At 43.0% G+C, this 23,315-nt stretch overlaps 1 long non-coding RNA gene across 2 annotated transcripts in view; it reads left to right on the top strand.

Moving 5' to 3' along the window:
• The window catches only part of LOC121320392, a 106,045-nt gene that overhangs the window by 43,464 nt on the left and 39,266 nt on the right, over nt 1-23,315 (top strand). The window lies entirely within an intron of this gene.

Here is a 23,315-nt window from a genome sequence, read left to right as displayed (position 1 = left end):
AAGTTCACCCTGCTGTGAAATTTCACATTTTGTATTATTTTAACACCATATGTGTTGGTGCTAGAACAGACATGGGTTTATCCTTTCAAAGTATTGTGGGTTTTTTTTATATCTGGAAAAATATCATTATAATTAATTCGTACCATGTTATAGTAAAAACAATCTCTGTACCCTGTCATGTAACCTCAACTTCAGTTAATGAAATGAGAGTGAGAGACAGCATTCAAAGGTGTAAGCTTTTATGTGTGACTGGTTTTAGGGCAGTACATTTAAAGTGCAGTGCATAGCTGTAAGGTGCAGGTCTGAGCTCTGTGTTGATGTGAGGTGCAGGTCTGTGCTGTGTGTTGATGTGAGGTGCAGGTCTGTGCTGTGTGTTGATGTGAAGTGCAGGTCTGTGCTGTGTGTTGATGTGAGGTGCAGGTCTGTGCTGTGTGTTGATGTGAGGTGCAGGTCTGTGCTGTGTGTTGATGTGAGGTGCAGGTCTGTGCTGTGTGTTGATGTGAAGTGCAGGTCTGTGCTGTGTGTTGATGTGAGGTGCAGGTCTGTGCTGTGTGTTGATGTGAGGTGCAGGTCTGTGCTGTGTGTTGATGTGAGGTGCAGGTCTGTGCTGTGTGTTGATGTGAGGTGCAGGTCTGTGCTGTGTGTTGATGTGAGGTGCAGGTCTGTGCTGTGTGTTGATGTGAGGTGCAGGTCTGTGCTGTGTGTTGATGTGAGGTGCAGGTCTGTGCTGTGTGTTGATGTGAGGTGCAGGTCTGTGCTGTGTGTTGATGTGAGGTGCAGGTCTGTGCTGTGTGTTGATGTGAGGTGCAGGTCTGTGCTGTGTGTTGATGTGAGGTGCAGGTCTGTGCTGTGTGTTGATGTGAGGTGCAGGTCTGTGCTGTGTGTTGATGTGAGGTGCAGGTCTGTGCTGTGTGTTGATGTGAGGTGCAGGTCTGTGCTGTGTGTTGATGTGAGGTGCAGGTCTGTGCTGTGTGTTGATGTGAGGTGCAGGTCTGTGCTGTGTGTTGATGTGAGGTGCAGGTCTGTGCTGTGTGTTGATGTGAGGTGCAGGTCTGTGCTGTGTGTTGATGTGAGGTGCAGGTCTGTGCTGTGTGTTGATGTGAGGTGCAGGTCTGTGCTGTGTGTTGATGTGAGGTGCAGGTCTGTGCTGTGTGTTGATGTGAGGTGCAGGTCTGTGTGCTGATGTGAGGTGCAGGTCTGTGCTGTGTGTTGATGTGAGGTGCAGGTCTGTGCTGTGTGTTGATGTGAGGTGCAGGTCTGTGCTGTGTGTTGATGTGAGGTGCAGGTCTGTGCTGTGTGTTGATGTGAGGTGCAGGTCTGTGCTGTGTGTTGATGTGAGGTGCAGGTCTGTGCTTTGTGTTGATGTGAGGTGCAGGTCTGTGCTGTGTGTTGATGTGAGGTGCAGGTCTGTGCTGTGTGTTGATGTGAGGTGCAGGTCTGTGCTGTGTGTTGATGTGAGGTGCAGGTCTGTGCTGTGTGTTGATGTGAGGTGCAGGTCTGTGCTGTGTGTTGATGTGAGGTGCAGGTCTGTGCTTTGTGTTGATGTGAGGTGCAGGTCTGTGCTTTGTGTTGATGTGAGGTGCAGGTCTGTGCGGATGTATTTTGCATGTTAAAGAACAGCACAAGCCTTGTCTCCACACTGCTGCCTCTGTGGCATGTAAACACATGAAGATCTGTTTTTGGCTTCTGTCTGTTTGTATTTCAGTAGCTCTCCATTATGCATGCATTGGGCTTTAGGAGCAGTCTGATGTTTTTAAATTATTAACTATATACTAGTCCTACGATTAGTTTAGTTTACAGCATATTTATTAAATAAATAAATAAATAAATTGAAAGAAAAGCAAATGAGAAAACAAAGTCCTTTAATTGATTAATTGCTGTTTCCTTGTGAATATATCACAACTTCACCTCAATGCATGTGATCGACTCAGAGGCTACAGACATTAGGGTTACTGCTGAAATAATCAACCCATCATTGATGATAAGGTCTCTGAATTTCAATTCAGAATTTCACTCCTTCTGCTTCTCATTCCCCTGCAGTAGATGCATGTGCTGTTTCTACAAGCGTCACTAGTGATGCATGCTGTAGCCTTCATTAAAATATATTGCTTAGTCTGTAGCGGCACTGTAGTTTGATCTTGCGCACGAAAGCAGCTTGATGAGTGGAATATGTAGCTGGAACTGGATCAGTAAAGTTCAGCTCGTGTATAATGTATCTGGGCAGTGGCACAGAAAGGTGTGGTTGCTGAAAGACATAATTTATGATCCAAAGTTAAGAAGCGCAGAATAAGAGAGATGTGTCTTAAATGTTAAAGGGGGACATTGTAGTTGTTGTTGGAGTTGTTTTAAATACACAGTACAGAAGAATTGTACAGCAGGTTCCAATGTATAGAATTATGCAATTGAATCACGTGTAAGAAATCAATATATCACTGTTAAGGATTTTCCGGAATACCGGTTCGTCTCGTCGTCCTGGGTACAGATCTCTCAATGCACAATTCTGAAGTTCAGAATTCTACAACTAAACCACACCACTTCTTTATGTCTGTGTACAAGCTGCGCTGCTGTGATTTTGTAGGGTGTCCTTTATTAAAGAGACATCCTCTCTCACAGTTTGAGCTGTCAGTTCTCTTGCCCAAACTGAACACGTCTTGTACAGTAATAGAAACCTTGAATACCTTCCATACAGAAAGAGTTGATAGATCATCTCTACGTTGAATAACTTTCATACAGAAAGAGTTGATAGATCGTCTCTACATTGAATAACTTTCATACAGAAAGAGTTGATAGATCGTCTCTACGTTGAATAACTTTTATACAGAAAGAGTTGATAGATCATCTCTACATTGAATAACTTTCATACAGAAAGAGTTGATAGATCGTCTCTACGTTGAATAACTTTCATACAGAAAGAGTTGATAGATCATCTCTACATTGAATAACTTTCATACAGAAAGAGTTGATAGATCGTCTCTACGTTGAATAACTTTCATACAGAAAGAGTTGATAGATCATCTCTACGTTGAATAACTTTAATACAGAAAGAGTTGATAGATTGTCTCTATGTTGAATAACTTTCATACAGAAAGAGTTGATAGATCGTCTCTACGTTGAATAACTTTCATACAGAAAGAGTTGATAGATTGTCTCTACGTTGAATAACTTTCATACAGAAAGAGTTGATAGATCATCTCTACATTGAATAACTTTCATACAGAAAGAGTTGATAGATCATCTCTACATTGAATAACTTTCATACAGAAAGAGTTGATAGATCATCTCTATGTTGAATAACTTTCATACAGAAAGAGTTGATAGATCATCTCTACATTGAATAACTTTCATACAGAAAGAGTTGATAGATCGTCTCTACGTTGAATACCTTTCATACAGAAAGAGTTGATAGATCATCTCTACATTGAATAACTTTCATACAGAAAGAGTTGATAGATCGTCTCTATGTTGAATAACTTTCATACAGAAAGAGTTGATAGATCGTCTCTATGTTGAATAACTTTCATACAGAAAGAGTTGATAGGTCGTCTCTATGTTGAATAACTTTTATACAGAAAGAGTTGATAGGTCTTCTGTACGTTAAATAACTTTTATACAGAAAGAGTTGATAGATCATCTCTACGTTAAATAACTTTCATACAGAAAGAGTTGATAGATCGTCTCTACATTGAATAACTTTCATACAGAAAGAGTTGATAGATCTTCTGTATGTTGAATAACTTTCTTACAGAAAGAGTTGATAGATCGTCTCTACGTTGAATAACTTTCATACAGAAAGAGTTGATAGATCTTCTGTATGTTGAATAACTTTCATACAGAAAGAGTTGATAGATCATCTCTACGTTGAATAACTTTCATACAGAAAGAGTTGATAGATCTTCTGTATGTTGAATAACTTTCTTACAGAAAGAGTTGATAGATCGTCTCTACGTTGAATAACTTTCATACAGAAAGAGTTGATAGATCTTCTGTATGTTGAATAACTTTCATACAGAAAGAGTTGATAGATCTTCTGTATGTTGAATAACTTTCATACAGAAAGAGTTGATAGATCTTCTATATGTTGAATAACTTTCTTACAGAAAGAGTTGATAGATCTTCTGTATGTTGAATAACTTTCTTACAGAAAGAGTTGATAGATCTTCTGTATGTTGAATACATTTCTTACAGAAAGAGCTGATAGACCGTCTGTAAGTTGGATTGCACTGTTCACAGTCACGCCTCGTTGCCAAACAGAAGTGGCTCTTGATCTAAGGAAAAGTCCTTCTCAGAACCGCGCTGTTTCATTCACTGTTTTTAAAGTGTTATTTTCTGGACATTGTTATATACACAGAGTACTGATGAGGATGGTGGTAAGCAGCACACTTCCCCCTGTGAGGTCTGTTTGGTTAATCGTCTCATTGGTGGAATCACCACAGCTCTCTATGAACCCTCCTGATGTAATCTCCTCTATGTTTGTGTTTAATTGTAAAGGTTATCTGATTTGAAATGTTAAACAACCCTTTCTGCAAAGATTGCCGATCCATTTCTTTATTTTTTGCTCCGCTTCTCTCCAGAAACTGGTAAAATGAAGTAATTACGCTCAAATGCCACTGAATTCATTTCAAATTCTCAAGTCAATTAAAAGGATGCCATACTGAGTTTCAAGTAATGCCATAATTATTGATTTAGAGAGGAAGCGCCATGCATTCATGCATCTTTGTTTTTAAAAGCGTAACCATTTGAAATTCAAATTCAGAACGTATTGATCGGTTCTGTGCCATTCGGAACGCAGTGGCTGACAGCGATGTTCCTCGGTGCTGTTTTGCAATGTAATCAATACTCGTTATTTAAAGATTGGTGCAGAGACTCAATCCCCTGGATTAGTGGTGGGTTTCACCTCTGCATTATGCTTAAATAAGCCGCATCCCAGCCTTTGGGTGAGCCCACTGAGTCTGTACTGAATCTGCTGTGCTTGCAGGGCTCTGGGAGTTCAAGTATGTTTGGTTGCAGCGCTAAGGAAGAGCCTGTTGGACTTTGTTAAAGAATTGAACTTGAGAAAGGCCCTGTTTCAGTGTGGAAGAGATTATAGGAGCTCACTCCTTTTTACACTGGCTTCATTAGGAAATGTCCACCTGCTTAGAGACTGAATTTAAGGTAAAGCTACTTCATTAAACATTCAGAGGGCATAAACTATTCCTAAAAGCAGAAAACACACTACAATTACCAATATTAGCTTTCATTTACTTGTTAAGGGTTGGGTTGCAGGAGTTGCAGTTTTTTTTCTGCAGTAATAAGTGGAGACATTCTCAGATAAACACACAGAATACAATAACAAAGCCTACACTTTTTCCACAATGATTTCAATTGAACAAAAGACAGACTCTGCATTAATAAAACATAAAAGTGAGAGTGAGTTAGTGAGTGAGAGTGTGAGTGTGAATGCGTGTGTGTGAGTGTGCATCTGTGTGTGTGTGTGTGTGTGTGTGTGTGAGTGTGTGTGTGTGTGTGTGTGTGTGTGTGTGTGTGTGTGTGTGTGTGTGTGTGTGTGTGTGTGAGTGTGTGTGTGTGAGTGTGTGTGTGTGTGTGTGTGTGTGTGTGTGAGTGTGTGTGTGTGTGTGTGTGTGTGTGTGTGTGTGTGTGTGTGTGTGTGTGTGTGTGTGTGTGTGTGAGTGTGTGTGTGTGTGTGTGTGTGTGTGTGTGTGTGTGTGTGTGTGTGTGTGTGTGAGTGTGTGTGTGAGCTTGTGTGCTTGAGCTTGTGTGTGCGTGTGTGTGAGTGAGTGTGTGTGTGTGTGTGTGTGTGTGTGTGTGTGTGTGTGTGTGTGTGTGTGTGTGTGAGTGTGTGTGTGTGTGTGTGTGCGTGCGTGTCAGAACTGCACATTTACATTAAAACCTGCAGACCCGCGACAGTCATTGTACAATCCGCAAAATCAAACATACATATAAGAGCAGGGTTTGGGTGATGTAAATTATCAACATGTGCTTGTGTATACACTCCATTCATTGATGGGCTCTTAATTCAAGTATATGAACCAATGCTGTTGTGTTCTTTTTCTTTTATTGATTCAAACTGGCATTTTAATAATTGAAGTTAGATTCATCATTGGCTAAAATGTTCTCAAGGAAGATGATCTCATGCTTGCAGATTCTATCGTGTTTTCAGTGAACGTGCTGGAGTTGTTTTTAATGAAGTTGCAGATTCTGTGTTGTTTTCAGTGAACGTGCTGGAGTTGTTTTTAATGAAGTTGCAGATTCTGTGTTGTTTTCAGTGAACGTGCTGGAGTTGTTTTTAATGAAGTTGCAGATTCTGTGTTGTTTTCAGTGAACGTGCTGGAGTTATTTTTAATGAAGTTGCAGATTCTGTGTTGTTTTCAGTGAACGTGCTGGAGTTGTTTTTAATGAAGTTGCAGATTCTGTGTTGTTTTCAGTGAACGTGCTGGAGTTGTTTTTAATGAAGTTGCAGATTCTGTGTTGTTTTCAGTGAACGTGCTGGAGTTGTTTTTAATGAAGTTGCAGATTCTGTGTTGTTTTCAGTGAACGTGCTGGAGTTGTTTTTAATGAAGTTGCAGATTCTGTGTTGTTTTCAGTGAACGTGCTGGAGTTGTTTTTAATGAAGTTGCAGATTCTGTGTTGTTTTCAGTGAACGCGCTGGAGTTGTTTTTAATGAAGTTGCAGATTCTATCGTGTTTTCAGTGAACGTGCTGGAGTTGTTTTTAATGAAGTTGCAGATTCTGTGTTGTTTTCAGTGAACGTGCTGGAGTTGTTTTTAATGAAGTTGCAGATTCTGTGTTGTTTTCAGGAACGTGCTGGAGTTGTTTTTAATGAAGTTGCAGATTCTGTGTTGTTTTCAGTGAACGTGCTGGAGTTGTTTTTAATGAAGTTGCAGATTCTGTGTTGTTTTCAGTGAACGTGCTGGAGTTGTTTTTAATGAAGTTGCAGATTCTGTGTTGTTTTCAGTGAACGTGCTGGAGTTGTTTTTAATGAAGTTGCAGATTCTGTGTTGTTTTCAGTGAACGTGCTGGAGTTGTTTTTAATGAAGTTGCAGATTCTGTGTTGTTTTCAGTGAACGTGCTGGAGTTGTTTTTAATGAAGTTGCAGATTCTGTGTTGTTTTCAGTGAACGTGCTGGAGTTGTTTTTAATGAAGTTGCAGATTCTGTGTTGTTTTCAGTGAACGTGCTGGAGTTGTTTTTAATGAAGTTGCAGATTCTGTGTTGTTTTCAGTGAACGTGCTGGAGTTGTTTTTAATGAAGTTGCAGATTCTGTGTTGTTTTCAGTGAACGTGCTGGAGTTGTTTTTAATGAAGTTGCAGATTCTGTGTTGTTTTCAGTGAACGTGCTGGAGTTGTTTTTAATGAAGTTGCAGATTCTGTGTTGTTTTCAGTGAACGTGCTGGAGTTGTTTTTAATGAAGTTGCAGATTCTGTGTTGTTTTCAGTGAACGTGCTGGAGTTGTTTTTAATGAAGTTGCAGATTCTGTGTTGTTTTCAGTGAACGTGCTGGAGTTGTTTTTAATGAAGTTGCAGATTCTGTGTTGTTTTCAGTGAACGTGCTGGAGTTGTTTTTAATGAAGTTGCAGATTCTGTGTTGTTTTCAGTCTACGTGCTGGAGTTGTTTTTAATGAAGTTGCAGATTCTGTGTTGTTTTCAGTGAACGTGCTGGAGTTGTTTTTAATGAAGTTGCAGATTCTGTGTTGTTTTCAGTGAACGTGCTGGAGTTGTTTTTAATGAAGTTGCAGATTCTGTGTTGTTTTCAGTCTATGCGCTGGAGTTGTTTTTAATGAAGTTGCAGATTCTGTGTTGTTTTCAGTGAACGTGCTGGAGTTGTTTTTAATGAAGTTGCAGATTCTGTGTTGTTTTCAGTGAACGTGCTGGAGTTGTTTTTAATGAAGTTGCAGATTCTGAGTTGTTTTCAGTGAACGTGCTGGAGTTGTTTTTAATGAAGTGGTCTGTTCGGTTCGGTTTGTAATGTCAGCTTTCTTTGTTTGATTTGCAGTCAGTGGAAGCACTTATTTCTGAAAACCACACTTAGTATAACTGAGTATAAATACACTGCGACCCTTCCGTGCAAGGTGTACCCCTAATGAAGATTGAGATACAGACTGTAGATAGTTAGATGAAGAGAAAAGCACCAGGAAGGCTGAGCTGTAATACTTGCTGATGGCTGGCAGATTTTCACAATTTAAAATAAATTGTTTGCATGTGTTCAATAATTCACTGAAAATAAGGGCTATTGTGATGAAAGGAAAGACAACCATGCTGTATGCATAATGGAAAACTTTTTGGAAAAGTTTTTCATGTGAAATACTTTGATTTGATTACCAGTATGCGATTGATTAAAGTTATGTTTAAGTGACTAAACGTACATATAATGTACGTGAGCAGTATTATTTTTAATAGGTTTTATAATGGATTGTAAAACTCCATCCAAGCGTGATGTAAAATAAGTATTGCTCGGTGTGAAAGTGATGTGCATAGTGGTTAAGACACTTCTTTGAGTGCACAGGGCCCAGCCTCCACCCTGTTACACAAGCCTGCAGCATTGTATACAGCACAGCGTTTCATCCATAACGGCGTAGTGTTTATAATCCCAACTTACTGAGTCTTCAAAAGTCCTGCAGATAGCATGAACAGCTGCATTGAACTTCAATATTCGCGGATAGGTGATGTGTGGAAGAATCCGCACACTGAAAACCATGAAGTGGCAACAAGAATCACAAACCATAAAGACTTTCTGAAATGCTTGCCGTTGAATGTACTTTGTTCTACTGCCTATAGCAATAGTATTGTTTCTGAAAGAGCCTCCTGTCCTGAATAAACGTACAGCTCACAATGAGAAGTGGCTGGAGGCAGTTCTGTAACAGTGGTAGATACTGTTACAGCTCAGTGCTGTAGATGCAGTTGAACGCTTTGGTTAACACACCTGAAGGGTCAGGCACCAGGGAGATGTTTCCCGGCTGCTGTCTGTTGCTGTGCTCCTGCAGTCTACAGAGTCTCAGTGCTGAAGCTCAGCTCAGAGGTGGAAAGCAAGCAGCTGCTGTGGCCTGATTTCACTTCAAATAGTGTCAGTGTTTAGTCTGGCACACTGCTCTGGGATAGATTGGCAGCTGGGTCAAACAAAGTCATTTCTTTGGCTCCGTTCCCAGCGAGCTCCTACTAGTACTGAGGTATGTGCAGCCTAGGCCCCTTTTCTCAGGGTAACTTAACATTCGACTGCACCCGCCATTTCACCGTTCAATCTCCCCAGGAAGAAAGTTGTAACTCCAGCTCCAGGTTTGCAGAATTTGCAGAACTGTGCCGTGCTTTTGTGTCCTGATAGTTGACGCCTCCAGCACTGTCTCAGTGTGCTGCAGAAACCTGTCTGTGAAAAGAGTTCAGTGTTGGATTGATGAAGAAAGGAGGCCTTGCTTTCTTTCTTTCTTTCTTCCTTTTTTCTTTCTTTTATTCTTTCTTTTGGTTTGCAAGGTGCACCCTGAGCCCTTTATTGAGCAGGATTCTTTCTGATCCGTGTGAAAGACAAATGGCACACAGGTAAGTAAATCTAGGGAGCAAATCAGCTTTTGATTCAAGATTCCAAGGTGTGTTTAATTGTTAGTAGGGGCAGTGGTGCAATGTGTGTTTAAGTGTGGAGCACATGTCATTTATTATTGGAGTGTCTAATGTAGATTAGGAGGTGAGAAAATCACAGAAAGCATGATGACTACCAATTAAAAAATATTGATATTCAGAAGTTAAACTGGAAACAAGCGCAAACTATCAGTGATACAGTGTGTGTGTGTGTGTGTGCGCATGAGTGCGTGTGTCTGTGTGTGCGTGTGTGTGTATGTGTGTGCGTGCGTGTGTCTGTGTGTGCGTGTGTGCGTGCGTGTGTCTGTGTGTCTGTGTGTGTGTGTGTGTGTGTGTGTTTCTTTATTCCGTAATAGTTCATCTGTAATAGTTCCAGACACATTGTCAATGTGAAAGTGTTGTGTTGAAATGCTGGCTTGCTAAATCAAGCGGTTGCTTTGTAAAGGAGTATTCAGGGTGGAAGTTTATCTGGGGCTGCTTCATGGGTTTTTTGCCTATTGCTCCACATTTTTGTTATTGCTTTAAGCAGCCTTGAATTAGCAGCGAGGCCCCTTGCACAGAAAGCTGGAACTGTTCCAAAGTCAACTTCCCCACAGCGAGCCTTCTAAAAAGGAACTGCAGCATTGTATCTGTGATTAAAAATCATGCAAAAAGCTGGCATGATCAGCTGGGTGTGCTTGTCAAATTGACTTACGCTGTGTGTACAAAGTTCATCATTTAACCAAGTCCATTTGTTCTTCTACGTGATAAGATTATTCATTTGAAAATGCCCTTATAATTGATTCTGATACCGAGGCTGATAAATGTTACAGCACCAGGGATAAGATCATAGTTATTCTGTCCTTGGCCTCAAGTCTAATCTTATCTGCATTTAAGCTAATTAAACATTAACAAAGAGGGCCACTGCCATTCTTCTTGCTTTGCAAAAAGGAAAAATAAAACATTTTCTAACTCTTGAAGCATTTTGTACTTCAACAGCAAGTTTTCTTTGGATATACACAAAAGGTTTAAATGGTTAAGAAATCTTTTATTTCAGGATGTTTTGGACAAAAGCCCTTCTTGAGCTGTGTAGAAAGAAAAATAAACACATGGTTATGTCACAGCAGAGTGTCCATTCCAAGAGGTTCCAAAGTCCCTTTGTATCCGAGCTGCATTGGTTCCATAGCGCTGACTGATCCCACATATTAATATCAATATCTGACAATATGTATCACTTTCATATCATTACTGGAGAGAAGGGTTGAATTCATCATGAACACATTATACAGTACATTGAAATTGAAATTCAACTTGAAGTCCCTAAGACTACATTAGAATTCCTGCCATATATTGAACTTTAAACAGCTGCCAGTCTAAACGTGTTGCAAATAAAAATGCATTAGATTTAGACTTTATTAACAGCACTATTGAGAATATTAAAATAGAGTGCCTATAGCTTTTAAAGTTTGTAAAATAGGTTGCTGTTGTGTTCTCCTCACATTTGAACTCTGTCTCTGAAGTGTGAAGCTGTGTGCAAGTCATGAGCTACATGATCATATGCTTGTAATTGTGCAATTGTAGTGACCCCGCTGGCAGCGAGTTTGCCTCTAGGTCATGCACCACTAAATGCACAGGAGTCTCAGCTGAAGGGCTAGGAGAGAGATGCACAAAGATAGAGCTGCAAGGTATTCTCCTGACAGGGTGATGTTGTTGTGTGTCTGTAAGGACATGAGGACACCACAGAGTCCTGGGCGGGAGAGGGAGTGCTGAGGTCACTGATTCCTTCCTTCTGCTATGCTCCTGTCACCATGGAAATAGACTGAGATTTTAATTTTTTTCATATAGCATCTTTTTTGCAAAAACAAAGTTACTAACCTTTTTTGCATGAATGAGAAATTGAAGTTATATATATATATATATATATATGTGTGTGTGTGTGTGTATATATGTATATATATATGTGTATATATGTGTGTGTGTATATATATATATATATAATATATATATATATATATATATATATATATATATATATATATATATATATATGTTGCTTTTGAAAGCCTGCTGGGTTAGAGCTGTTTATCTGTAAATTTAATCATGAAATCATTAAATACATGCTGCAGCATTGCAAAAAGAAGCTGTGGATATACTAGTCAGGAACTTGTATAGTCACAGATGCATTGCTCACAAACACCAAGCTTGTAATAATAATAATAATAATAATAATAATGATAATAATGATAATGTTAAGGTTCTGATTCAGGGTTTTAAGGACTGAAGGTGATTTCCAGAAAACAGTCATAAAACAATAACCTATTTAAATTACTACCATAAACCGGCATCTTCATGTTTAAATGTGAGAGACCCTGCAGCTCTTGCAATAGGTCTACAGTAGAGCTCTGCTTCAGCAGCCTGGCTCCCTTCCCTGGATCCGGCAGCAGCTGTAATAGACTGCTTTTAGAATGAACTGAAGGTTCTAGAACAGTGTCACCAAAAAAGGAATCCCTTACAAGCTGCTTTCCAGAACCACCCACTAGCTTTACAAAATACAAAACAACCTTCTAACACCCAATGACATCAGTGACAGGAGGGTTTACCTTGCCGTTCTGATCAATGAATAATTAAATATCTGATTCACTGCAAAGGCAATTAGTTATCAATGCAGAGATTAGGCATTGCTGAACGTGCTTGTTTTGCGCTATGTGTGTAAAATGCTCTGCTTGTATTACCTGCTCTTATTTCCCTGTTCATTTCCTGTGTCTGCTTTTACAGTGCAGGCATTGTGAAGTGGTTGTGCAGTATTCAAATCCAAACCGCCCTGTATAACGTGATAACAGGGAACCAGGCATGCTTCAGTATATTTGCTTCTCAGACCTCATTTAGCTGGTTCCTAGGCAACGTTTTCAAATCTGGAACTAGAAATTGTTACATATTTATGATGCAAAATCATTCGTAGTAAAATCAAACAAAAAATACTCACGTTAGCTCTGCCGTACGAAACATAAGTACCATTTAGCAAAGCTGAGCTAGTGACCACTTTTAGAAAAACACATTCTAAAATATATACTGTGTGTTGTGTGTGTGTGTGAGTGTGTGAGTGTGTATGTGTGTGTATATATGTCTGTGTTCTAATGGAGATTGTAACCATGCATAATAACATTGTAATGATGTGTAAGCACACCTGTGTTTACTTAGTAATTGCTATGTAAATACACAGTAATTAGAGACAAAATGTAAAGTGTGACCTGAAACAACCCTTTCAAACCCAATGCTGTGATCTGATGAAGCTGTTATCAGTAGTGAATGAATTGCCTTGGAATTTCAGGATATTTCATGCACTTGTGGTGAGCTGGTTTGTGGTCCCTGGTTACTCTTACAAGTGTGCTTGGTTTCACACACTGTTGTCATGCTTGGGTTTGGGTGTTCCTGTCGCTCTCCGGAGCAGAGGCTCTGCTGTAATCACGACAGCAGCAATGCTAAGCAGGTGTGATCCATTCCAGCAAGTTCTTGTAATCTCTACAAAGTCCTCAGACCCCCCTTGGTGCAGCTTAGCGGAGCCCGCTTTCTGAAACAATAGCAAAGGAATGAGATGTACTGGAAAATGCAGATTTAAAACGCAGGTGGGTGTCTTAGCGTTTGTGTGGTCACATATCCAGTACAAGATTCCCTGCCCTCATAAGGAATGCGCTATCAGGAGGGGATTCCAGATGTGCTGGCTTGCATCAGATCCATGGGGTTTTAAAGAATGAGTCCCTGTCTTATCACAACTGACAAGGACAGGAATGCACTGTTCAGTTTGCTAAATAAAAACCAGAAACTTAAGGGGTTTCATAAAGTAGCAATCGAGGCTTGCTTTTTTTGAAGTTTGTGCAGTTTTATGCAACAGCAGTAAAGTACCATAATTTTCTAAGTGTAGCATGCACCCTTTACACATTTTAGAAGAATATATGTATGTTATATATAGAGAGAGCGAAAGAGAGAGAGATTTCTACACCAGATGCACAGTGTTCTGGGGTTATAGTATTCTGTACCATAGGGTTAACCGCTTAACCCCCTGAGCAGGTCCTAAAGCACTTGTTAGACCTGGGATGGAATTGCACTCCAGGACTGGAGTGTCCTGCCTCCACTGTAGTGTATACTGCAGTGTTTTGTGTTATAGAAGAGCTGAAACTCAAGACTGTTTGCTGAGTCGTGCAATGTACAAACAGGGTGTGTGTTATACACAGGATGTGTGTTATATGCTAAACAGTACAGTTCATTTCTTTTTTTGGTCTTAAATGTTGAAAATTATTTAATTATTAATCAGCATTGGTTGAATTCAGATTTTCCTCCTGTAAAATAGTATCTAATGATAGGCATTAGGCAAATTGTAACCACTTGCAATTGCGAAGCCATCACAGAGCTCCAGCGCACATCTCTTGATTGGCTTCCTCAAAAGCAAGCAAGCTAAGACTTGGACAATGTAGAGCTTTAGAGGATGATGTCACCCCAGCTGCGATGCTGTCGTATTGTATTCTTCATGCTCTGCTTTCATTAGTCTGTACATGCCCCAGAGCCGGACCTCTTCGAAGCAGCATTGCATTGCATAGACATCATTTCCAGTGTGTGGAGCGGTGGGTAGAAGATCACACTTGGTCACCCTCATACCTAACTGCTCTTAGTTTAGTGTGGAGCGATGGGTAGAAGATCATGCTTGGTCACCCTAATACCTAACTGCTCTTAGTTTAGTGTGGAGCGATGGGTAGAAGATCTTGCTTGGACACCCTCATACTTAACTGCTCTTAGTTTAGTGTGGAGCGATGGGTAGAAGATCATGCTTGGTCACCCTAATACCTAACTGCTCTTAGTTTAGTGTGGAGCGATGGGTAGAAGATCATGCTTGGTCACCCTCATACCTAACTGCTCTTAGTTTAGTGTGGAGCGATGGGTAGAAGATCACACTTGGTCACCCTCATACCTAACTGCTCTTAGTTTAGTGTGGAGCGATGGGTAGAAGATCACGCTTGGTCACCCACATACCTAACTGCTCTTAGTTTAGTGTGGAGCGATGGGTAGAAGATCACGCTTGGTCACCCTCATACCTAACTGCTCTTAGTTTAGTGTGGAGCGGTGGGTAGAAGATCACGCTTGGTCACCCTCATACCTAACTGCTCTTAGTTTAGTGTGGAGCGATGGGTAGAAGATCACGCTTGGTCACCCTCATACCTAACTGCTCTTAGTTTAGTGTGGAGCGATGGGTAGAAGATCATGCTTGGTCACCCTCATACCTAACTGCTCTTAGTTTAGTGTGGAGCGATGGGTAGAAGATCATGCTTGGTCACCCTCATACCTAACTGCTCTTAGTTTAGTGTGGAGCGATGGGTAGAAGATCATGCTTGGTCACCCTCATACCTAACTGCTCTTAGTTTAGTGTGGAGCGATGGGTAGAAGATCATGCTTGGTCACCCTAATACCTAACTGCTCTTAGTTTAGTGTGGAGCGATGGGTAGAAGATCATGCTTGGTCACCCTCATACCTAACTGCTCTTAGTTTAGTGTGGAGCGATGGGTAGAAGATCACGCTTGGTCACCCTCATACCTAACTGCTCTTAGTTTAGTGTGGAGCGATGGGTAGAAGATCACGCTTGGTCACCCACATACCTAACTGCTCTTAGTTTAGTGTGGAGCGGTGGGTAGAAGATCACGCTTGGTCACCCTCATACCTAACTGCTCTTAGTTTAGTGTGGAGCGGTGGGTAGAAGATCACGCTTGGTCACCCTCATACCTAACTGCTCTTAGTTTAGTGTGGAGCGATGGGTAGAAGATCACACTTGGTCACCCTCATACCTAACTGCTCTTAGTTTAGTGTGGAGCGATGGGTAGAAGATCATGCTTGGTCACCCACATACCTAACTGCTCTTAGTTTAGTGTGGAGTGGTGGGTAGAAGATCACGCTTGGTCACCGTCATACCTAACTGCTCTTAGTTAGTGTGGAGCGGTGGGTAGAAGATTACGCTTGGTCACCCTCATACCTAACTGCTCTTAGTTTATTGGAGGAAGTAAGATTTTAGTTTAGCACACAGGTTACTAACACTGGCAGAGGATTTCCATTGCTCTGGTCTCTGCTTTCAATCTCCCGAATGCCATCGAGGTGATGCAGCAGATGTTTTCCGTGGTAGAGTTGCACGGTCATTTTGCAGTTGCTCTTGCTTTTTGCAGGAATACACCTGGAATATGCATTCGCTGCAGTTTCCCTTTGTTTTTTTTATCTGTGTGCTTTGTCATGCATGTGCATGCTCTCCAGTGCTACAGAATATTACAACACAGATCTCAAGCTGTAGTTCCACTAACTGTGAAATAGTGATGTTTTTGAGTCTTGCTTTGTTTGTAGCAATCCATGCACATATTTCTTATGCAGAGTAGACTTGTTTCTGTTTGGTAAGGGGGGGGGGGTCGTTTTCCGAACAAAGGGTGGTGTTGCATGTCCAAAAATATATTACAGTAAAGAAAAAAATTCCATTGTTATTTTCAATAATAGAGAACAATAGCTTTTGACAACATGAAAACTCACCAGCATCTGTAGCCTTCAGGAGTGGTGGAAGCAGTTCATATTTTCAGATTGACTTTGAACAACTTTCTGATTATACTGTATGACATGTTTCTACCTGTCCACATGACAACATAATTTGTTCTGGATCACAAGCTCACGCTACACCAGCCAGGCTTGGCTTGTGCAATGGACAGCTTCTTTATTCTTTCAGGAAACCCCATTTAAAGGGTTACTACAGTGAAACACGATAAAAGCATTGCAAAGTGTAGTAAAGCACTGCAAAAACCAAAGCAACCTGGTGCTTCATGTTGCTGCTGTGTTTGTATCTCTGTGAATGAGACTGTGAACATTGAGAAGCCAGTCGTGGCTGGTGTGAAGATAATTAATCCAAGGGCTGGATATCCTGCTAAGCTCAAAGTGCTTTTGAGTTAGAAACACGCTAAACATATGCAAGGAATGTTGCGTGGAAAACCGTTTAGCACATCTTTGACAGATGCAGATATTCTTCTATGGGTTTGACTAAATACAAGTGATTCTTCTCACGTACTGTGTGAATGTTTTTGAAAGAAGCTCTTTGAATGTCTTTGCTAGAAGCACCTTAAACATTGCAGGATTTCTACTGTCACACAAGCATTTCTTCAAAGAAGGGGAAGAAGCGCAACCTGCATACGTTTGAGTTTCAGCACGATAAGGGAACAGTGAAGTTGGTTAGTAATTAAGTGTAGTTACACGGGGTTACAGTAAGGAATGGATCAATAGCAATTCTGTGCTTTATATATCTCTTTAAGAGTGTCGTCTCAAGAACAGAGGTGTAGGTAATGTTCTAAATAGGGCTCATTGCTGACTTAAATCCCGTCAGGAAAATGAGAAAGCAAAGGTGAAGATACACAGCTAATTATCTGGATACTTGTAATGACTGCAGCCAAACTGAAACTAAGAGGCAAACTGTAGATCCGTATGCATGGAATTGCAGTTTGAGTGAAGTATTTATTTCATAGCAAAACAACACAAGATCTTATTGAAAGAGGAGGCTGTCACATTTAAAATCAAGAAGTGTCTCCTCAAGAGTGCTGTCTTGAGTGTCCTTTCAGAAAGGGCTTACCTTTTAAAGAACGCACAAGAGATAGCCCTGCAAGCACATATAAAGATGAATAATATTTATAAAACAGAGTTTGCATTGCTGGGATCTTATTGTGTAGGGACCCCTTTACAGGGACGAGAATAAGACTCCCATTGCATAGCAGTCTGATCCATTCCTGATTCTACAAGGAGGTTAATCAGACACACCTGAGCTTATTATCTATACACTATAGCTAATCAGGCACGTATTAAAACCTGGAATGGGTGAAACTGCTATGCAATAGGAGTCTTATTTCCAGTCCTGCTTTCTGGATCAGCGCAGGTTTGCAGAGCTATGGTTCCTGTTGCATCTGGATTGCAATCTCAGTAGGCGTGGAACTGCTGACAGTGCAAACAGCAAATAAAGCGAGTGAGCACTTGGAAGAGGCTGTTTGGAGTCCAAGACGTTAACAGCTTCGTAGCGTGGGCAGGAAGCAATGCCAATTATTGGGAGAATGTGTTTTATACATGGCTGTGTCTGTTCTCCCTTTAATGCAAGGGCAAGAGGTGGCAAGTAGTTGTGACTGCAAATCAGGGGACCTGTCTGTGCAGTATTGTGTGTTGCAATGCAAGTACTCGCACAACACATTTTTACACCGAGAGTCATTAATGCACAGTAATCCACCCACCCAAAAACAGCACGGCCTGCACTGTGACTACATGATGAAGGAAAGATGTGCTGTACAGTGTTCTATAACCATGTGAACAGTAATTACATATAGAGTGAATCTGTCTGGTTCCCACTGCACGAGGTATGCTGGCTGCTGCTTTCCATTGCTGGAAACCCTTTGCACGGTTTGCACAGTCTCTTCTGAGATCAAACCCAACGCTTTTACAGCAAACAGAGCAAATAGAAATGCAGGAAGCTGCCTTTCCTAACCGTCTTGTAACTGTAACGGTAATCCCTCAGGCAAAGGCAGCGCAGCCTAGGCTTACCCGTTGTGTTCAGTTTTGTTGGTTTTGGTGTCTGTTGCTGCCAGCAGCCCCGGGGAAAAATGAGATCTTTCCAAAATGTCTGCTGTAGTGCACTGGGGGCTGAGATGTGTCTTCTAAATCACTGCAGGAAGAGCGACTTAAAAAAAAAAAAAAAAAAGCATATCGGGTGCTCTTGCTTTTCTGTTCCGTACCACATCATGGATCAATGCTGCTGTTACCTGTTTGACACTGTGGACAGTAATCCTTACACTGTCAGTGCACTAGAGCAGACATTTAAAACAGGGTTTAAAATTGTAAGTGTAAAACGTTGTTAGGGTGTTAACAATGAAAAGAGAAATGACCAGTGCGTTATTTAAACAGTACGGGGGGATGTGGAATGCTGTATTTAAACAGTACGGGGGATGTGGAACGCTGTATTTAAACAGTACAGGGGGATGTGGGACGCTGTATTTAAACAGTTGTAGCAGCACGCGGGGATGTGGGACGCTGTATTTAAACAGTTGTAGCAGCACGCGGGGATGTGGGACGCTGTATTTAAACAGTTGTAGCAGCACGCGGGGATGTGGGACGCTGTATTTAAACAGTTGTAGCAGCACGCGGGGATGTGGGACGCTGTATTTAAACAGTTGTAGCAGCACGCGGGGATGTGGGACGCTGTATTTAAACAGTTGTAGCAGCACGCGGGGATGTGGTAGCACGCGCTGTATTTAAACAGTTGTAGCAGCACGCGGGGATGTGGGACGCTGTATTTAAACAGTTGTAGCAGCACGCGGGGATGTGGGACGCTGTATTTAAACAGTTGTAGCAGCACGCGGGGATGTGGGACGCTGTATTTAAACAGTTGTAGCAGCACGCGGGGATGTGGGACGCTGTATTTAAACAGTTGTAGCAGCACGCGGGGATGTGGGACGCTGTATTTAAACAGTTGTAGCAGCACGCGGGGATGTGGGACGCTGTATTTAAACAGTTGTAGCAGCACGCGGGGATGTGGGACGCTGTATTTAAACAGTTGTAGCAGCACGCGGGGATGTGGAACGCTGTATTTAAACAGTTGTAGCAGCACGCGGGGATGTGGGACGCTGTATTTAAACAGTTGTAGCAGCACGCGGGGATGTGGGACGCTGTATTTAAACAGTTGTAGCAGCACGCGGGGATGTGGGACGCTGTATTTAAACAGTTGTAGCAGCACGCGGGGATGTGGGACGCTGTATTTAAACAGTTGTAGCAGCACGCGGGGATGTGGGACGCTGTATTTAAACAGTTGTAGCAGCACGCGGGGATGTGGGACGCTGTATTTAAACAGTTGTAGCAGCACGCGGGGATGTGGGACGCTGTATTTAAACAGTTGTAGCAGCACGCGGGGATGTGGGACGCTGTATTTAAACAGTTGTAGCAGCACGCGGGGATGTGGGACGCTGTATTTAAACAGTTGTAGCAGCACGCGGGGATGTGGGACGCTGTATTTAAACAGTTGTAGCAGCACGCGGGGATGTGGGACGCTGTATTTAAACAGTTGTAGCAGCACGCGGGGATGTGGGACGCTGTATTTAAACAGTTGTAGCAGCACGCGGGGATGTGGGACGCTGTATTTAAACAGTTGTAGCAGCACGCGGGGATGTGGGACGCTGTATTTAAACAGTTGTAGCAGCACGCGGGGATGTGGGACGCTGTATTTAAACAGTTGTAGCAGCACGCGGGGATGTGGGATTTAAACAGTTGTAGCAGCACGCGGGGATGTGGGAAGCTGTATTTAAACAGTTGTAGCAGCACGCGGGGATGTGGGACGCTGTATTTAAACAGTTGTAGCAGCACGCGGGGATGTGGGACGCTGTATTTAAACAGTTGTAGCAGCACGCGGGGATGTGCGCTGTATTTAAACAGTTGTAGCAGCACGCGGGGATGTGGGACGCTGTATTTAAACAGTTGTAGCAGCACGCACGCTGTATTTAAACAGTTGTAGCAGCACGCGGGGATGTGGGACGCTGTATTTAAACAGTTGTAGCAGCACGCGGGGATGTGGGACGCTGTATTTAAACAGTTGTAGCAGCACGCGGGGATGTGGGACGCTGTATTTAAACAGTTGTAGCAGCACGCGGGGATGTGGGACGCTGTATTTAAACAGTTGTAGCAGCACGCGGGGATGTGGGACGCTGTATTTAAACAGTTGTAGCAGCACGCGGGGATGTGGGACGCTGTATTTAAACAGTTGTAGCAGCACGCGGGGATGTGGGACGCTGTATTTAAACAGTTGTAGCAGCACGCGGGGATGTGGGACGCTGTATTTAAACAGTTGTAGCAGCACGCGGGGATGTGGGACGCTGTATTTAAACAGTTGTAGCAGCACGCGGGGATGTGGGACGCTGTATTTAAACAGTTGTAGCAGCACGCGGGGATGTGGGACGCTGTATTTAAACAGTTGTAGCAGCACGCGGGGATGTGGGACGCTGTATTTAAACAGTTGTAGCAGCACGCGGGGATGTGGGACGCTGTATTTAAACAGTTGTAGCAGCACGCGGGGATGTGGGACGCTGTATTTAAACAGTTGTAGCAGCACGCGGGGATGTGGGACGCTGTATTTAAACAGTTGTAGCAGCACGCGGGGATGTGGGACGCTGTATTTAAACAGTTGTAGCAGCACGCGGGGATGTGGGACGCTGTATTTAAACAGTTGTAGCAGCACGCGGGGATGTGGCTGTATTTAAACAGTGTAGCAGCACGCGGGGATGTGGGACGCTGTATTTAAACAGTTGTAGCAGCACGCGGGGATGTGGGACGCTGTATTTAAACAGTTGTAGCAGCACGCGGGGATGTGGGACGCTGTATTTAAATGTGGGACGCAGTTGTAGCAGCACGCGGGGATGTGGGACGCTGTATTTAAACAGTTGTAGCAGCACGCGGGGATGTGGGACGCTGTATTTAAACAGTTGTAGCAGCACGCGGGGATGTGGGACGCTGTATTTAAACAGTTGTAGCAGCACGCGGGGATGTGGGACGCTGTATTTAAACAGTTGTAGCAGCACGCGGGGATGTGGGACGCTGTATTTAAACAGTTGTAGCAGCACGCGGGGATGTGGGACGCTGTATTTAAACAGTTGTAGCAGCACGCGGGGATGTGGGACGCTGTATTTAAACAGTTGTAGCAGCACGCGGGGATGTGGGACGCTGTATTTAAACAGTTGTAGCAGCACGCGGGGATGTGGGACGCTGTATTTAAACAGTTGTAGCAGCACGCGGGGATGTGGGACGCTGTATTTAAACAGTTGTAGCAGCACGCGGGGATGTGGGACGCTGTATTTAAACAGTTGTAGCAGCACGCGGGGATGTGGAACGCTGTATTTAAACAGTTGTAGCAGCACGCGGGGATGTGGGACGCTGTATTTAAACAGTTGTAGCAGCACGCGGGGATGTGGGACGCTGTATTTAAACAGTTGTAGCAGCACGCGGGGATGTGGAACGCTGTATTTAAACAGTTGTAGCAGCACGCGGGGATGTGGGACGCTGTATTTAAACAGTTGTAGCAGCACGTGGGGATGTGGGACAGTTGTAGCAGCACGCGGGGATGTGGGACGCTGTATTTAAACAGTTGTAGCAGCACGCGGGGATGTGGGACGCTGTATTTAAACAGTTGTAGCAGCACGCGGGGATGTGGGACGCTGTATTTAAACAGTTGTAGCAGCACGCGGGGATGTGGGACGCTGTATTTAAACAGTTGTAGCAGCACGCGGGGATGTGGGACGCTGTATTTAAACAGTTGTAGCAGCACGCGGGGATGTGGGACGCTGTATTTAAACAGTTGTAGCAGCACGCGGGGATGTGGGACGCTGTATTTAAACAGTTGTAGCAAACAGTTGTAGCAGCACGGCTGTATTTAAACAGTTGTAGCAGCACGCGGGGATGTGGGGATGTGGGACGCTGTATTTAAACAGTTGTAGCAGCACGCGGGGATGTGGGACGCTGTATTTAAACAGTTGTAGCACGCTGTATTTAAACAGTGCACGTATTTAAACAGTTGTAGCAGCACGCGGGGATGTGGGACGCTGTATTTAAACAGTTGTAGCAGCACGCGGGGATGTGGGACGCTGTATTTAAACAGTTGTAGCAGCACGCGGGGATGTGGGACGCTGTATTTAAACAGTTGTAGCAGCACGCGGGGATGTGGGACGCTGTATTTAAACAGTTGTAGCAGCACGCGGGGATGTGGGACGCTGTATTTAAACAGTTGTAGCAGCACGCGGGGATGTGGGACGCTGTATTTAAACAGTTGTAGCAGCACGCGGGGATGTGGGACGCTGTATTTAAACAGTTGTAGCAGCACGCGGGGATGTGGGACGCTGTATTTAAACAGTTGTAGCAGCACGCGGGGATGTGGGACGCTGTATTTAAACAGTTGTAGCAGCACGCGGGGATGTGGGACGCTGTATTTAAACAGTTGTAGCAGCACGCGGGGATGTGGGACGCTGTATTTAAACAGTTGTAGCAGCACGCGGGGATGTGGAACGCTGTATTTAAACAGTTGTAGCAGCACGCGGGGATGTGGAACGCTGTATTTAAACAGTTGTAGCAGCACGCGGGGATGTGGAACGCTGTATTTAAACAGTTGTAGCAGCACGCGGGGATGTGGGACGCTGTATTTAAACAGTTGTAGCAGCACTGTATTTAAACGGGGATGTGGGACGCTGTATTTAAACAGTTGTAGCAGCACGCGGGGATGTGGGACGCTGTATTTAAACAGTTGTAGCAGCACGCGGGGATGTGGGACGCTGTATTTAAACAGTTGTAGCAGCACGCGGGGATGTGGGACGCTGTATTTAAACAGTTGTAGCAGCACGCGGGGATGTGGGACGCTGTATTTAAACAGTTGTAGCAGCACGCGGGGATGTGGGACGCTGTATTTAAACAGTTGTAGCAGCACGCGGGGATGTGGGACGCTGTATTTAAACAGTTGTAGCAGCACGCGGGGATGTGGGACGCTGTATTTAAACAGTTGTAGCAGCACGCGGGGATGTGGGACGCTGTATTTAAACAGTTGTAGCAGCACGCGGGGATGTGGGACGCTGTATTTAAACAGTTGTAGCAGCACGCGGGGATGTGGAACTTTTAAAAAATTTTCTCCCTAATGCATTTACCACAGTTTACCATGTGTTTTTATTAAGGTTTGCCATGCCTATCTGTGCTTTACAATGCTAACCCATGC

The sequence above is a fragment of the Polyodon spathula genome, chromosome 9, assembly GCF_017654505.1.
Source record: "Polyodon spathula isolate WHYD16114869_AA chromosome 9, ASM1765450v1, whole genome shotgun sequence".
Taxonomy (NCBI): domain Eukaryota; kingdom Metazoa; phylum Chordata; class Actinopteri; order Acipenseriformes; family Polyodontidae; genus Polyodon; species Polyodon spathula.
This window is presented reverse-complemented; position numbering and strand designations above follow the sequence as displayed.